The sequence below is a fragment of the Oncorhynchus masou genome, chromosome 8 (assembly GCF_036934945.1).
Source record: "Oncorhynchus masou masou isolate Uvic2021 chromosome 8, UVic_Omas_1.1, whole genome shotgun sequence".
Lineage (NCBI taxonomy): Eukaryota > Metazoa > Chordata > Actinopteri > Salmoniformes > Salmonidae > Oncorhynchus > Oncorhynchus masou.
This window is the reverse complement of record NC_088219.1, coordinates 16,914,310-16,928,957: the sequence shown is the minus strand read 5'-3', so window position 1 is coordinate 16,928,957 and position 14,648 is coordinate 16,914,310. Positions and strand designations below refer to the sequence as shown.

The following is a 14,648-nucleotide window of genomic DNA, read 5'->3' as shown; positions in this document are numbered from 1 at the left end:
GCTGCAGTGCTGGTTGTATTCATTCATTACAGCTGCAGTGCTGGTGTTACTCATTCATTACAGCTGCAGTGCTGGTTGTATTCATTCATTACAGCTGCAGTGCTGGTTGTATTCATTCATTACAGCTGCAGTGCTGGTTGTACTCATTCATTACAGCTGCAGTGCTGGTTGTACTCATTCATTACAGCTGCAGTGTTGGTTGTACTCATTCATTACAGCTGCAGTGCTGGTGTTACTCATTCATTACAGCTGCAGTGATGGTTGTATTCATTCATTACAGCTGCAGTGATGGTTGTACTCATTCATTACAGCTGCAGTGATGGTTGTACTCATTCATTACAGCTGCAGTGCTGGTTGTAGTGTGAGTGGTGGTAGGGAGAACACGCATTATGGCTTATAAAAGTGTTGAGTCTCTCTCTTTACGGCAGGTAGCCTAGTGTTTAGAGTGTTGGACTAGTAACCGAAAGGTTTCAAGATCAAATCCCAGAGCTGACAAGGTAAAAATCTGTCGCTCTGCCCCTGAACAAGGCAGTTAAAACCTTTTAAGGATGCTGCGAATTTTCGCAGTTTTTTGTTAAAAATCGCGCAACATTTCAACGTCCTGCTAGTCATGGCAGGAATATAGTATATGCATATGATTAGTATGTGTGGATAGAAAACACTGAAGTTTCTAAAACTGGTTAAATGATGTCTGTGACTATAACAGAACGTGTTTCGGACTCAAAATCCCAAGGAAACCTGATCACAAAATCGACGAAGAAAAAATCAATCCGCCAGTCTCTGTATTGTCTATTGCAAGGTATAATAGATAGCGACCGGCTTACAGTTCCTACAGCTTCCACATGATGTCGCCAGTGTTGTGAATTCTATGCAAGTAAATCCTTGGTCATATGAGTAATAGGCACATCCTGTCATGAAGTCTCCCAGAGGAAGTGATGAAAGGTGCAAACTGGGACACGATTTCCAAACTTGCAGCTATTGAATACAGATCTCTCCGTGATCAATTTGATCATTTATTAACGTTTACTAATACCTAAAGTTGGATTACAAAAGTAGTTTGAAGTGTTTTGTCAAAGTTTATAGGCAACATTTTTTAATTTAAAAAAATGACGTTGCGTTTGGAAACTGAGTTTTTTTCCTGGATTCATGTATTCATAAATGGACATTTTGGGTATATATGGACCGATTTAATCGAAAAAAAAGACCCAATTGTGATGTTTATGGGACATATAGGATTGCCAACAAAGAAGCTCGTCAAAGGTAATGAATGTTTTATATTTTATTTCTGCTTTTTGTGTAGCGCCGGCTACGCTAATTTCTTTGTTTACGTCCCCATCGCGTGTTTCTGGGGGCTGCATGCTATCAGATAATAGCTTCTCATGCTTTCGCCGAAAAGCATTTTACAAATCTGACATGTTGGCTAGATTCACAACGAGTGTAGCTTTAATTGAGTACCCGGCATGTGTGTTTTAATGAAAGTTTGAATTGTATGGAGTACTATTAGTTGGCGCTCTGGAATTTTGCTGATTTTGATGCCTGTACAGGTATCGCAGCCATAACAGACCCACTGTTCCTCGGCCGTAATTGTAAATAAGAATTTGTTCTTAACTGACTTGCCTGGTTAAGTATATATATTTTTTAATTCATGGTTTTAAACATTTAGAAAACTCACATTACAAACTTTGCTGTGCGTTCAAGGCTTCTTTTTACAGTCTATGGCGCGAGGAAACTGTGCAGGCACGGTGATCTGAGCTATCTGATTGGCCAGTGGTAGGCCTCTAAGTGCAATTGATTTTCTCTCTGGGCCTGCCGGTTTGGCGGAGTTCTACCGTCAGACACATGAAATGGTTCAAGATGGGAACACGCTAGGGCTGCTGAATCAAGTGCACCTACCGCCAACAGCGTGAAATACATTTTAAAAAACTAGGAAAGGAAGGCTTTATCATTTTTTACAGAAATGTTTGGTGATCAGATAGGAATGCCTTGGAGACCACTGTCTTGATGACCACTACTTTATGGGTAGGATGGCCTCAGGAAGCACTGCAGTGGGTTGGCATGGTGACAGGAGGTGGCCCTGCAGGCCTCCTCAGTTATGGAGATGACAGCACCAGCGTCACAGAGCTTTGGCTTGGAGTCCTTGAGAATGTCTTAAATGAGCTCTTGGTGACGACAGTGTATTGACACTGAGGTCAGCCCTTAAAGACCTGTCTATGATAGGACATTACAGGCTGTCCGTGCCAATCCTTTACTGTGTTGTAGTTGTATCACCACTCTGATCCCAATCACCCCTTATCATGCATGATTACATTGAACGCTTTTACCCAATCCTACTCCCCCTATTCACTGCACATTCGCCTACTATTTTCGCTACACTATGCTATCAGTCTGCCCCTCTCCCTCCCTTCTCTGACCCTTTTTACACTAACTTCTTTGTCTCATCACATACGCTGCTGCTACTGTTTACTGTCTATCACTTAATTCCTAGTTATATGTACATATCTACCTGAATAACTTGGACTCTGTACATGGACTCTGTACTGATACCCTGTGTATAAAGCCAAGTTATCATTACTCATTATGTATTTATTATTACTTCTATTACATGTTTTACTTTCTATTATTTCTATTATTTCTCTTATTTTCTTTCTCTCTGCATTGTTGGGAATGGCCTGTAAGTAAGCATTTCACTGTTAGTCTACACCTGTTGTTTACGAAGCATGTGACACATAAACATTTATTTTATACTCAGCATCCTCCCTCTCTCCCTCTCATCCAACTCCTTCTCATCCATCTCCTCCCTCTCTCCCCCCTCTCATCCATCTCCTCGCTCCCTCTCCTCTAACTCCTCCCTCTCTCCCTCTCATCCATCTCCTCACTCCCTCTCATCCATCTCCTCCCTCCCTCTCTCCCTCTCTCCCTCTCATCCATCTTCCTCCCTCCCTCTCTCCCTCCCTCTCATCTATCTCCTCCCTCCCAATCTCCCTATCATCCAACTCCTCTCTCCCTCCCTCTCATCCATCTCCTCCCTCCCTCTCTCCCTCCCTCTCATCCATCTCCTCCCTCCCTCTCTCACTCCCTCTCATCCATCTCCTCCCTCCCTCTCTCTCCCTCCCTCTCATCCATCTCCTCCCTCCCTCTCTCCCTCCCTCTCATCCATCTCCTCCCTCCCTATCATCCAACTCCTCTCTCTCTCCCTCTCATCCATCTCCCTATCTCCTTCTCATCCATCTCCTCCCTCTCTCCCTCCCTCTCATCCATCTCCTCCCTCTCATCCATCTCCTCACTCCCTCTCATCCATCTCCTCCCTCCCTCTCTCCCTCTCATCCATCTCCTCCCTCCCTCTCATCCATCTCCTCCCTCCCTCTCTCCCTCTCCTCTAACTCCTCCCTCTCTCCCTCTCATCCAACTCCTCCCTCTCATCCAACTCCTCCCTCTCTCCCTCTCATTCATCTCCTCCCTCTCTCCTCTCTCTCATCCATCTCCTCCCTCCCTCTCTCCCTCCATCTCCTCCCTCTCTCCCTCTCATCCATCTCCTCCCTCCCTCCCTCTCTCCCTCTCCTCTAACTCCTCCCTCTCATCCAACTCCTCCCTCTCCCTCCCTCCTTCTCTCCCTCTCCTCTAACTCCTCTCTCTCTACCTCTCATCCAACTCCTCCCTCTCATTCATCTCCTCCCTCTCTCCCTCCCTCTCATCCATCTCCTCGCTCCCTCTCCTCTAACTCCTCCCTCTCTCCCTCTCATCCATCTCCTCACTCCCTCTCATCCATCTCCTCCCTCCCTCTCTCCCTCTCTCCCTCTCATCCATCTTCCTCCCTCCCTCTCTCCCTCCCTCTCATCCATCTCCTCCCTCCCTATCTCCCTATCATCCAACTCCTCTCTCTCTCCCTCTCATCCATCTCCTCCCTCTCTCCCTCTCATCCATCTCCTCCCTCTCTCCCTCCCTCTCATCCATCTCCTCCCTCCCTCTCTCCCTCCCTCTCATCCATCTCCTCCCTCCCTCTCTCACTCCCTCTCATCCATCTCCTCCCTCCCTCTCTCTCTCCCTCCCTCTCATCCATCTCCTCCCTCCCTCTCTCCCTCCCTCTCATCCATCTCCTCCCTCCTCTCTCCCTCCCTCTCATCCATCTCCTCCCTCCCTCTCTCCCTCCCTCTCATCCATCTCCCTCCCTATCTCTCTATCATCCAACTCCTCTCTCTCTCCCTCCCTCTCATCCATCTCCTCCCTCTCATCCATCTCCTCACTCCCTCTCATCCATCTCCTCCCTCCCTCCCTCCCTCTCATCCATCTCCTCCCTCCCTCTCATCCATTTCCTCCTTCCCTCTCTCCCTCTCCTCTAACTCCTCCCTCTCTCCCTCTCCTCTAACTCCTCCCTCTCTCCCTCTCCTCTAACTCCTCCCTCTCTCCCTCTCCTCTAACTCCTCCCTCTCTCCCTCTCCTCCAACTCCTCCCTCTCTCCCTCTCATCCAACTCCTCCCTCTCTCCCTATCATCCATCTCCTCCCTCTCTCCCTCCCTCTCATCCAACTCCTCCCTCTCTCCCTCTCATCCAACTCCTCCCTCTGTCCCTATCATCCATCTCCTCCCTCTCTCCCTCCCTCTCATCCATCTCCCTCCCTCCCTGTCTCTCTCTCTCTCATCCATCTCCCTCCCTCTCTCCCACTCCTCTAACTCCTCCCGCTCTCCCTCTCATCCATCTCCCTCTCTCCCTCTCTAACTCCTCCCTCTCTCCCTCCCTCTCATCCATCTCCCTCCCTCCCTCCCTCTCTCCCTCTCTAACTCCTCCCTCCCTCTCTCCCTCCCTCTCAGCCATCTCCCTCCCTCCCTCTCTCCCTCTCATAGAACTCCTCCCTCTCATCCAACTCCTCACTCTCTCTCTCCCTCCCTCTCATCCAACTCCTCCCTCTCTCCCTATCATCCAACTCCTCCCTCTCTCCCTCCCTCTCATCCATCTCCATCCCTCCCTCTCTCCCTCTCCTCTAACTCCTCCCTCCACATACTGTATACTATGAGAGTCTGTTGACCTCCCTCATATTTACTGCCATGTTTTGGTTACAGTCAAGTAACCCAGTCATTTTTTATGCAGGAATTCAATTACCATTTTCCTCTAACGTATTCCCCATGTCCCTGCATCGCCCCTTCTCCCTTCCTCTCTCTTCCCCTTGCTCCCTCTCTCTCTGCATTCATCTCTGTATCTGACTGGTATCTTCATTTTCTTTGTCTTCCTTACTTTTCTTTAGTAAATGTTTAAAGATGTCCCTGCAGCTCCAATGTAATTACTGTGCAAGAGAAGCTTAAGACTACTGGGAAGGGGAGCGGAGAGCAGAGGAAGAGAAAGACGATGCAAGCTAGAAGAAGAGAAAATCGTCAGCATTAGATAGAAGGAGGGGGAGGGAGGGAGGGGAGGGAGGGAGGGAGGGAGGAGGGAGGGAGGGAGGGAGGGAGGGAGGGAGGGAGGGAGAGTGGGCCCTGAGACAAAATTAGGTACGGGTAGGGCAGGGGGAGAGAACTTATTTACTAAAATGAGGTTGTCAGCTCTGCATGTCCTTACATAACTCATATGTATGTATGTATGTATGTATGTGTGTGTGTGTGTGTGTGTGTGTGTGTGTGTGTGTGTGTGTGTGTGTGTGCACGTGACTGAGTGATAGAGAGAATGATAGAGGGAGATCATAAAAGAGAAGATGGTGACAATGTCAAGAGACTTTCTCCACTTCCTCCAAGTTTGAGCAGTTTGCCACCAAGGAGCAACGTAATTGGCTGACTCTTGCCGCTAGAGACATAGCAATAGGATGATTGTCAGACCCAGACATTGCACAGTGTTTCCCACTGCATCTCTCACTCAGGCACCCCTCTCTCTCTCTTTCTCTTTAGGGATCTCTCCCTCTGTCTCTCCGTCTCTCTCTTAGTGTTCCATCGCTGTCTGTGTTGCTGTCCATGGTGCTGACTTCATTGGGTGCAGCAGAGTGGGGTGGAGAGCTGGTGAAGAGGAGAGGAGGGATGGACACAGACAGAGGAGAGAGAGAGGGGGGTACAGAGAGGGGAAGAGAAACAAACAGAACATTGAATTAAACATTAAATATGTGTTCTCTGTTCCCAGCGCTGCTCTAGTGAAGTGGCATCCCTGTAGAGTCGGGTCCTATTGGGAAACCCTGGAGCAGTGGAGCACTGTTAAGCACAGCTCAGACAGACTGACAGGTAGACAGACAGAGAGACAGACAGAGAGACTAGGGCTGCCTGGTGGCAGAAAGAAAATGTTGCCTGCCAGAGAGGAATAGCTCATTGGAATACTGCGTGTCGGCAGCATGTGGCCAACAGAGTAATGACTGCGCAGCTGATTGGCATTGGAAGTGCTACCTACTGTGCTGCATTGGTAGAACACTGTGTAAACTGCTAGGCTGATACAGTGGGTTGCTGCTATGTTGTTTAATTGATGAGTGGTGCAGAGATTATAGTTTGAACTGACTACAGGGATATGAAATATGTATAACCAAGCACATATTGCAGTGTGTTTAACTTTAGATTAAAATGTCAATTTCGGTTTGTTTATTACTGCTTGTTCCAAAGCTTAGTCACCACTCCCTCTTCAAACATAAACACAACTCTACCCTCTTTAAACACAAACAAACACCACTAACACCATCAACACCCGTCCCCTGCCATCATAATTGCCATCAAACTTCCCCTTTTCCTTCCCCTGGGGTGGGAGGGGGCACAGCAGCCGCAGCAGCATAAACTGCATCTCAGTGAGCACAGTACAGGGTGGGGGGGCAGGGGATATTCACTCAGAGAGAGAGACTACAGCGGGCTGTTCTAAAACAGAGGATGGAGCTCGAATGGAGAGACCGGTCGCGCTCCTCAGAATATAGAATAACGGAACACATTTTAGATATGCAGGGACTAATGTGTTTAGAGCTTGTTTTCCCAAATTAGATGCAACCATATTCAGTGTGACTTGAATAAGTAGGCTATTCGTAGGCTATTCGTAGGCTATTCGTAGGCTATTCGTAGGCTGTGCTATTTATTTTTGGTCCATATTTCAATTGACAGCTGTTCCAAATAGCACTATTTTTGATATTTGAGATGTAGGCTAATTATCAGACAGGCAGGTAGGCTACAATTCCACTCAAGCTGCCGTCTTCCTGAAACGAAGGACTCCACACTTGGATTTACACAGCAGAGGGAGGAAGGAACGCTGTCGACTCAGTCCAAACTCTACTCAGCCTCTCCCAAGTTATTTTGGTTCCCAGACCGTGATTTCGGCACCCCCGGATTTAAAAAAACATCTGTTTTGGAATGTAAAGATATCTGCGTTCCTAGTCCAATGCTTGATATCAGCGGTATTGTTGAGATTTTTGGCTTTCGATTGTTTTGCATGAGTTGAAGGTTCGTGTTTAGTAGTCCGATGGGGTTATTTTAAAAAGCATATTTAACTTATATTGAGATATTCCCCGGCTATACGGATACTCCTAATAATGTAGGCATGTGGCAGAGGCTGCCTTGATATCATCTTTGATATCATAAGTGTTTATGCATTTGTCATGTTTTTTGGAGAGGAAACGCCCCTTCAGCGCACCCCCTCTCTTTCTCTCTGCCACCCACTCACCCGGCTCGTCCATCATTTTTGAAGGTGAACGGTGTTTGTTAGGTTCCACACGGCGGCTCAGTGCTCAGCACTCAGGCAGGATGTTCATCTCGGTGTGGTATGCCAAAAAAATGGGTCGGCGATTCATCGACAACGTCCGGAAAGCCAAGAAGCATCCGCACCATATAATGGTAGGCACCAAGTGAACATAGTGGTTGACTGACTCCTCTGATGACAGTCAGATCCAGCTATGTCATATTGCTATTAGGTGTGGTTTCTGTGGTTAAATGGTGTGTGAAATTGTGTGAAAATTATCAAAATGGAAAATTGAGATTTGTGATCATTACTAGGGAAATATATTGGCTTTTTTGTCATGTTTAACATAGACATCCATTTACATCTTTGCTGCACCTTGAGTGAAGGTGTATTCTGAAGAATCGTACATAAACTGCTTTATCTACTCATAATACTTAGGTTGGTCCATGTCTGGTCTGACACTTGGAGTCTGGCTCTCATCTAAAGCATTTTTTGCAACCAGTTTCATTAGGGTTTTCAACTCTCTGCCCAGAATGTGAAAAGATAAGGAGAAATAAGAGGCTCAATTTGTTGAGTGAGACTTTTCTCAACTCAGTGAACTCATGGGACTAATAGCATGGATGGTTTCTCTTATGGTGACAGAAATGTAGTTTTTCTTAATACATTTGCTAATATCGGCACTCGCCAACATGAAGCTTGGATTTCCGGAATGAGGATATTTGTTGCCACACATTTGGTTCCTGAGAAATATGTGTGAATCACAGACCCTGTGTCCCAATCATGTGGACATAACCTCCTTTGTAGCTCCTCTGTCTACACTGTGTCAGTGTATAGCCTGGTATTTCAGGGAGTATATAGTCTCTATAGTTCTCACCATCCTCTGAGTCCCTCGCTGCCAAAGATGCTTTAACAAAGTACTGAGTAAAGGGTCTGAATACTTTTTTGATTTGAATACTGTGGCCCTTATCACTGTGGCCCAATAATGTGTGGCCCTTATCTCTCCCTCCTTCTCAAACACACAGCTTTACAGCCATTTACCGGTTCAGTGTGCAATAATGTGTGGCCCTTATCTCTCCCTCCCCCTCAAACACACAGCTTTACAGCCATTTACCGGTTCAGTGTGCAATAATGTGTGGCCCTTATCTCTCCCTCCCTCTCAAACACAAACACACAGCTTTACAGCCATTTACCGGTTCAGTGTGCAATAATGTGTGGCCCTTATCTCTCCCTCCCTCTCAAACACACAGCTTTACAGCCATTTACCGGTTCAGTGTGCAATAATGTGTGGCCCTTATCTCTCCCTCTCAAACACAAACACACAGCTTTACAGCCATTTACACACTGTATTTATTTTCTGTGGAAGTGCATAAGTGGCTTTCATAAATGACGGTGTGTGAATGATGTCCCGTCAAAATGAACCCCTGTAACATCCCCATTGCACACACACAAACATGGCACACACACACACATCTATCTCGCCCTCTCTCATCCCCCCACCTTCCTCTCCTCCTGTCCTTCTTTGGGCAGAGCTGTGCTGCCCTCAGGTCAGGGCCAGTCTGGAGTGTACTTGCCTCTTCTGTTCCTGTCTCTACTGCTATTGTTCGTTCTCTCTCTCTCTCCCCCCTCTCTCTCTCTCTCTGTCGCTCTCTGTCTCTGTCTCTGTCACTCTCTCTCTCTCTGTCTCTGTCTCTCTCTCGTTCTCTCGTTCTCTCTCTCTCTCTCTCGTTCTCTCTCTCTCTCGTTCTCTCGTTCTCTCTCTCTCTCTCTCTCTCTCTCTCTCTCTCTCTCTCTCTCTCTCTCTCTCTCAGCATCTGTTTACCCTGATTTTCCCCCTTAAACAGAGTACACATTTAGACACAGCAACTACAGAAATAGAAACCAATCTCTAGTTGCCTGACTGACTGCATAATCAGTGCTGTTCTGGAAGATTAAAACACTCCAATGGAAACATCTGACTGATGATACTCATGTGTTTATATTGCAATATGAATGGTATTCGATAAGAAGCACTGAAAATAATTGACGGTTGTGATTGATGTTGGGAGAGATAGTAAGGGTTTGTGTAAGTGGGTTTGTGTGGGTTTGTGTAAGTGAGTAAGTGGGTTTGTGTAAGTGAGTAAGTGGGTTTGTGTAAGTGAGTGAGTGGGTGTGTGTAGGTTTGTGTAAGTGAGTGAGTGTGTTTGTGTAGGTGAGAGAGAAGGTTTGAGTGGGTTTGTGTAGGTGAGTGAGAAGGTTTGTGGGTTTGTGTGGGTAAGTGGAGCGTGTTGGCATAGCTTTTAGGTTAATTGTGATTCATTTTGTCTTGACTGACTGAAGCCATTAGATAAGTTGCGTTCTGTTTGCTTGATAAATCGTTGAGGGTATTGGAGCACATTATTATGACACTGCTTAGCTGTTGGCTTATGTAGAGCCACATTGCTTATACCACAGCTACAACATACAGCTAGTTAATGAAACATCTGACAGAGACCAGAGGTATTACCCGAGGTAGCCTGTAAGATCATTATCATTTGAAGTGATACATTTTCATTTTCTTCTAAAATCTCTCTGTAGTCTTGAAGACAATATCCACTGACATAACAGCATTGTTCCCTAATTTTGTTAAAAATAGCTTTTTCCCACTGCTGGGTTGGGGTTGTGCAGTAACAACATACAGTTGAAGTAGAAAGTTACAAACACTTAGGTTGGAGTCATTAAAACTTGTTTTCCAACTACTCCACCAATTTCTTGTTAACAAACTATAGTTTTGGCAAGTTGGTTAGGACATCTACTTTGTGCATGACACAAGCAATTGTTCCAACAATTGTTTACAGACAGATTATTTAACTTATAATTCACTGTATCACAATTCCAGTGGGTCAGAAGTGTACATACACTAAGGTGATTGTGCCTTTAAACAGCTTGGAATACTCCAGAAAATAATGTCATGGCTTTAGAAGCTTCTGATTGGCTAATTGACATCATTTGAGTCAATTGGAGGTGTACCTGTGGATGTATTTCAAGGCCTACCTTCAAACTCAGTGCCTCTTTGCTTGAGATAATGGGAAAATCAAAAGAAATCAGCCAAGACTTCCACAAGACTGGTAGACTTCCACAAGACTGGTTCATTCTTTGGTGCAATTTCCAAATGCCTGAAGGTACCATGTTCATCTGTACAAACAATAGTACGCAAGTATAAACACCATGGGACCACGCAGCCGTCATACCACTCAGAAAGGAGACTTGTCTCCTCGAGATGAACATACATTGGTTCGAAAAGTGCAAATCAATCCCAGAACAACAGAAAAGGACCTTGTGAAGATGCTGGAGGAAACAGGTATAAACTTATCTATATCCACAGTAAAACAAGTCATATATCGACATAACCTGAAAGGCCGCTCAGCAAGGAAGAAGCCACTGCTCCAAAACCGCCATAAAAAGCCAGACTACGGTTTGTAACTGCACACGGGGACAAAGATGGTACTTTTTGGAGAGATGTCCTCTGGTCTAATGAAACAAAAATAGAACTGTTTGACCATCGTTATGTTTGGAGGAAAAGTGGGAGGCTTGCAAGCCAAAGAACACCATCCCAACCGTGAAGTACGGGGGTGGCAGCATCATGTTGTGTGGGAGCTTTGCTGCAGGAGGGTGGCATCATGAGGGAGTAAAATGATGTGGATATATTGAAGCAACATCTCAAGACATCAGTCAGGAAGTTACAGCTTGGTCACAAATGGTTCTTTCAAATGGACAATGACCCCAAGCATACTTCCAAAGTTGTGGCAAAATGGCTTAAGTACAACAAAGTCAAGGTATTGGAGGGGCCATCATAAAGCCCTAACCTCAATCCTATAGAGAATGTGTGGGCAGAACTGAAGAAGCGTGTGCGAACAAGGAGGCCTACAAACTTGACTCAGTTACACCAGCTCTGTCAGGAGGAATGGGCCAACTTATTGTGGGAAGCTTGTGGAAGGCTACCTGAAGCGTTTGACCCAAGTTAAACAATTTAAAGGCAATGCTACCAAATACTAATTGAGTGTATGTAAACTTCTGACCCACTGGGAATGTGATGAAAGAAATAAAAGCTGAAATAAATTGTTCTCTCTTACTATTATTCTGACACATTCTTAAAATAAAGTGGTGATCCTAACTGACCTAAGATGGAATTTTTGCTAGGATTAAATGTCAGGAATTGTGGAAAAATTGAGTTAAAATGTATTTGTATAAGGTGTATGTAAACTTCTGACTTCAACTGTATTTCTAGGGTTTTAGAAGGGAGCGTTCTAGTCTCCCCTGCAAGTATAGACATGCTCTCTAGTACATCCTGATCCTCAAGTGAGTGATGATCAATCTGTGGAGAGACAGAGCAGAAATAAAAGGAATGTTTTGTTTAAAGGGTAGCAGCCGTCGATCGCTTTCTTATTAAAAGCTCCGTTGATTCTACCTTTCCTCCAAGCTCTCTCTCACTCTCTCTCTCTTCTGCTGTCTTTCTCCCTCTCTCTCTCTCTGTCTCTTTTTCATTCTCTCCACTGTTCCCCTTGCTGTCTCTTTCTCTGCTCCCCTGTTGAGGCCTGGTAAAAGCCTGCTGGTCAGCATATTTAGGCGAGCTGTGTATTCATATTTCAGCACTCTCTGACGCCTGGCTCTAATTTGATGTTAAAACATTTCAACTCTAGGGAGGTAGTGAGCATGTGGGGTTATTTTGAGCTGTTTGCCGGTGAACGACCTTTAACCTTTGCCTCTGCAGCAGACTGATTGACGTAACACTGTCTTTTACATCATCACCTAAACCTGACTCCACACTGACTCCACACTGACTCCACACTGACTCCACACTGACTCCACACTGACTCCACACTGACTCCACACTTCCTCCTCCTACTCTATAGCAGGTGTATACGTCAACCACACACAGAGGAAAATGTAGCCTTGCAAACACACACACCCGCTCAATCAGATATACAAACGAACAAAACACATATTCACTCAATCGCTCTGTATCTCTCTTAAACTCTCTTTCTCTCTAAATCTCTCTTTTTCTCTCTTTTTTTCTCTCTATCTCACTTTTCTCTCTCTTGTTCTGTCTTTCTGTCTCTCTTTCTCTGTCTGTCTCTCTTTCTCTGTCTATCTCTCTTAACTCTTCTTTGCAATGGCTCCAGGGTATTTTGAGTCTAGAAATCAAGCAATCACATCCCACTCCTCCAACCCCTTGTCTGTCCTCTCTGTCCTCTCTGTGGGGCGAGGCTCTCCTTCATGTCTCAGGGCTCCCAGTCTCGGTGTGTTTGCCTTCACCCCTTGTCCTCTGGTGATTACTGCTTCTTGTTTGGACCCTGTCAGCCTACAGAGTGCTGGACAGTGGAGTGTGCTGGATTGGATCTCAGCATGCTCTCCTATGGGGAAAGACAGGGCCAGAAGTGAAACGTTCGACTGTTAGAGAACAGTGGTGATCAGGGTTGGGGATAAAGCTTGGGGTTAAATGACTGCTTCAGTAAGATGTTTATTTAAGAATTAGTGTCAGGATCAGTATTCTGGGCTGTGAGCTTTTGATTCAGAGGTTCCAGTTTGTGGCTAAAGGTCAAGACTCAGGAGTTTGATATTGGACAAGGGATGACAGGGTGTATCAGGAGTTTGATATTGGACAAGGGATGACAGGTTATATCAGGAGTTTGATATTGGACAAGGGATGACAGGTTATATCAGGAGTTTGATATTGGACAAGGGATGACAGGTTATATCAGGAGTTTGATATTGGACAAGGGGATGACAGGAGTTTGATATTGGACAAGGGAGGGTATATCAGGAGTTTGATATTGGACAAGGGATGACAGGTTATATCAGGAGTTTGATATTGGACACGGGATGACAGGGTATATCAGGAGTTTGATATTGGACACGGGATGACAGGTTATATCAGGAGTTTGATATTGGACACGGGATGACAGGTTATATCAGGAGTTTGATATTGGACACAGGAGTTTGATATTGGACAAGGGATGACAGGTTATATCAGGAGTTTGATATTGGACAAGGGATGACAGGGTGTATCAGGAGTTTGATATTGGACAAGGGATGACAGGTTATATCAGGAGTTTGATATTGGACAAGGGATGACAGGTTATATCAGGAGTTTGATATTGGACACGGGATGACAGGTTATATCAGGAGTTTGATATTGGACAAGAGATGACAGGTTATATCAGGAGTTTGATATTGGACAAGGGATGACAGGTTATATCAGGAGTTTGATATTGGACACGGGATGACAGGTTATATCAGGAGTTTGATATTGGACAAGAGATGACAGGTTATATCAGGAGTTTGATATTGGACAAGGGATGACAGGGTATATCAGGAGTTTGATATTGGACACGGGATGACAGGGTATATCAGGAGTTTGATATTGGACAAGGGATGACAGGGTATATCAGGAGTTTGATATTGGACACGGGATGACAGGTTTTATCACCTCCAGGAGTTTGATATTGGCGCAGTGGTTAAGGGCGTTATATCAGGAGTTTGATACTGACACGGGATGACAGGTTATATCAAGCTGTGTCATCAGAGACTATCCCGGGTGGGAGTGGTTAAGGGCGCTGTACTGCAGCCCAGACTCTGTCGTAACCGGCTGCGACTGGGAGGTCCGTGGGGCGACTCACAATTGGCCTAGGGGGAGGCTTAGGGAGGGGTTGGCCGGTAGGGATGTCCTTGTCTCATCGCGCACCAGTGACTCCTGTGGCGGGCCGGGTGCAGTGCACGCTAACCAAGGCTACCAGGTGCACGGTGTTTCCTCCGACACATTGGTGCGGCTGGCTTCCGGGTTGGATGGCGCTGTGTTAAGAAGCAGTTCGGCTTGTTGGGTTGTGTATTGGAGGACACATGACTTTCAACCTTCGTCTCTCCTGAGCCTGTACGGGAGTTGTAGTGATGAGACAAGATAGTAGCTACTACAACAATTGGACACCACAAAATTGGGGAGAAAAAGGGGTAAAATTGATTTTAATTTTTTTTTATAAAAAAAGTTTAACAGTGCAGGTTTGGGGGCGGCCTGGGAG

At 45.7% G+C, this 14,648-nt stretch overlaps 1 protein-coding gene across 1 annotated transcript in view; it reads left to right on the top strand.

The window, feature by feature from the left end:
• Positions 1-14,648, top strand: part of LOC135544248 (disks large homolog 4-like) — an 88,463-nt gene that overhangs the window by 43,928 nt on the left and 29,887 nt on the right. The gene's annotated exons all lie outside the window — the stretch shown is intronic.